We start from the raw sequence: 3,322 nt of genomic DNA on the forward strand, positions 1-3,322 counted from the left end.
ACACAAATAGCAACACAGCTTATTTCAGTCAGAAAACCGGATACAGAAATGACAGCAAAAAAAAACAACCCTCCGAGCCTCACCTTCCTCAGCCGAGGAGGATGCTAACTGCAAGCAGAAGCTTGCAGAGGCGGCTCATGGTACAGGTTTACAGAGCCACTGTGCAGCCACTGACTCGGAAGTGCTGCAGGCCACAACAGCTTGCATTGACATAGGTTCTTTACTCAGAGAGTGGTCGGGGCGTGGAATGCATTGCCGGAGAGGGTAGTGGAGTCAGCCTCATTAGGAGCATTTAAGCGGCTACAAGATAGGCATATGGATGATAGTATAAGGTAGGGGTGGAGGTTAGATAGACCTTAGGATTAGGGTAAAAAGTTTGGCACAACATCGTGGGCCGAAAGGCCTGTACTGTGCTATACTGTTCTATAGCGCCTTGAAGGGAGGGAAGCGTACCAACAGGATGCGCACGGGTGCAGAAAACAGGAAACAGAGCCACACCAATACTGTACCCCAGTGTTACACAGTGACAGACCTGTCCCCACCGGTACTGTACCCCAGTGTTACACAGTGACAGACCTGTCCCCCACCGGTACTGTACCCCAGTGTTACACAGTGACAGACCCGTCCCCCACCGGTACTGTACCCCAGTGTTATACAGGGACAGAACTCGTAACGGTAGGTTATGGTAACGTATTCAAAAGGAAAATGTCGAACACAACTTGGTTTAAGTAGAGAATGGCTGGATATTCTTGAACATAACTCTAACAGAACCCCATAATGCTACTGACAGCCACCACTGGATAATCGACATCACAGGCAAAACATCACTGAAGTACTGAACTACTGAACTGGAGTCGCAGTTGCTTCTCCTGCTCAGTGCTGCTTCAAAATATCCACTGGACTCCCCCCACAAACAAACCACTTGATGTACCTCAGTTTCTCCCAGGATAGGTTGTGTGATACGACGATAACCAAATGAAAACTCATTACTGCAACGAGTCTCCGCAAGTTCATCTGCAACAGGCACAGCGTGTGATAACAAAGTCCCCTAGCAATAGATCCAAAATCAGCTGCTTCTGCACATCCAGCACACAGTATATTGACACCTAGTTCCATTCCCCATTTGTATGGAGTATGGAAAACCAGCTGGAACTGAGAAGCAAGGCAAGAGAAGAGGGAGAAGTGATAGATTCTGCGTCTGGGTAAGGGAGCACACAATGGACGGTTGCACACAGCGATGTATAGAGGAAGAAAAGGACAGGTAAAGAAGGTGAAAAGCTATCTCAGTTCCCCTTCTGCACAGACGCTGCCAAATCTGCTGGGTGTTTCCAACAACCTACAGCAAACTTTTTATTAACTGGTACCTACAGGACCGGGAGCACACTGTTTAGTTTAGTTGAACAAGTGGTCCACATAACCAACGTAAAAACACTCACTTAAGTAATGGAAACATAGTGCAGGAGGTATATACACATCACTGTTATACATTACTTACAGCACAAATCACTTTAATAATAATGCAAGTTTGCCTTAAATAAAACCTATCGGCAGACAGTCTTCTCATTCGTGCCCTCAACTGATTACTCAGCGATCACGATAATACAATAAAGATGCAATATTTCAGATATACAGTTTTGCCAGTTCAGAAGGTGCCAGTTAAAACAAAGTTTGCTCTACTCCTTTTTTCTTATTTACTCATAAGTCCCACTATTCTTTACTAGCTGATCACCAGACACAAGAGCAGAGAGGCTGTACTGCAACTGTACAATGCCCCAAGAGAAATCCAAGATGCTGCTGTGGTCAACATATTCCAGTGAAGATACAATCACACTGAGGAAGGTACAGAGGAGATTTATAGAGATTGGTTTCACGGTCGGGGCTGTTCTAGGAACAACGCCACGGCCAGCTGCTGCAAAGACACAGTGGGGAAAGACCACTGCCTGAGGTCTTCCTACTGAAGTTAAATTGGGGTTTGTTCAGCTATTGGACCTCCCGGTCTCTCAAATGCATGTAAATATAATCTGGTATAAGTCAGAGATGCCTTTGGTTTGTTTGGATAGAGACAACTTCCAATACTTGTTTGTTTCTCTGATATCCTTTTGTACAGAACGAAAATCCGTTTATGGCCATGTATATATACAAAGTTTATTTTAATGAATAAAGTGTATTATTGAAATTTTTAAAAATTCTCGACAGAATTAATCATTGCATGGAAAAGGTGGGTTGATTCACAAGAGCCGGCATGAATTTCTAAAGGAGAGATTGTGTTCGCTAAAGCTGCAGTTTTTGTTTTGAACAGTCAGTAGAAAGGGTGGAAGAGGGTAACACTATCGATGTGGTGTACGCAGACTTCAAGAAGGTGTTCGAAATAGGTCACACAACAGACTAGTTAGAAAAGTGATAGGTCATGGAATAAAAGGGATGTTTATACAGGGGACGACTGCAAAGATTGCGGATGACGCTCAACTCAAAATTATTGGAAATTGTGAGGAGCACAGTCTGAAAGAACACGAAGAACTTGAGTGCCCTGGTCATATCCACAGGAACCACCAAACTCCCTAGACACCCCCACACTATTTGTGGCATGCTCTGCCCCTCAGCGCCCTCACACACTTTGCCCCCAGCCCCCTCACACGCTCTGCCCCCAGCCCCCTCACACACATTCGTCCCACCCCGAGCCCCCACAGACTCTTCACCCCCCCCCGCCCCGTGCCCCGGGCTCCCCTCACAGACCCCTCACACTCTCTCCACCCCCCACTCACTGACCAGCCCTCAGGTCCTCCGCCCCCCTCACCTGTCCCTGTCCCTGAGGTTCCGGGCTGTTCTACCTCTCAGTCCTGGTCTCCGCGGATCCTGCTCACACCGTTTCGCCGCTCAACTAGTCCCACCCCACAACTCCCTCAGCCAGCTCACACTCACCCTGCTCACACTCACTTAATACTCATCCTGTTCACATTACACTGTGCTCACACTCAAATAGTTGTCTCTACATCCTGTTCACTCTCACCCAGCTCACACTCAAATCACACTCACCCTGCTCACATTCCTCAATTCACACAGACTTCACAGTACTCACACTCCTCACCCTCACACTGACCTCACCCACACACTGACCTCACCCTCACACTCACACTGACCTCACCCTCACACTCACACTGACCTCACCCTCACACTGACCTCACCCTCCTCACACTGACACTCCTCACCCTCACACTGACCTCACCCTCACCCTCACATCACCTCACCCTCACACTCACATCACCTCACCCTCACACTCACATCACCCTCACACTCACATCACCCTCACACTCACATCACCCTC

Source organism: Rhincodon typus, chromosome 47, assembly GCF_021869965.1.
Source record: "Rhincodon typus isolate 14 chromosome 47, sRhiTyp1.1, whole genome shotgun sequence".
NCBI lineage: Eukaryota > Metazoa > Chordata > Chondrichthyes > Orectolobiformes > Rhincodontidae > Rhincodon > Rhincodon typus.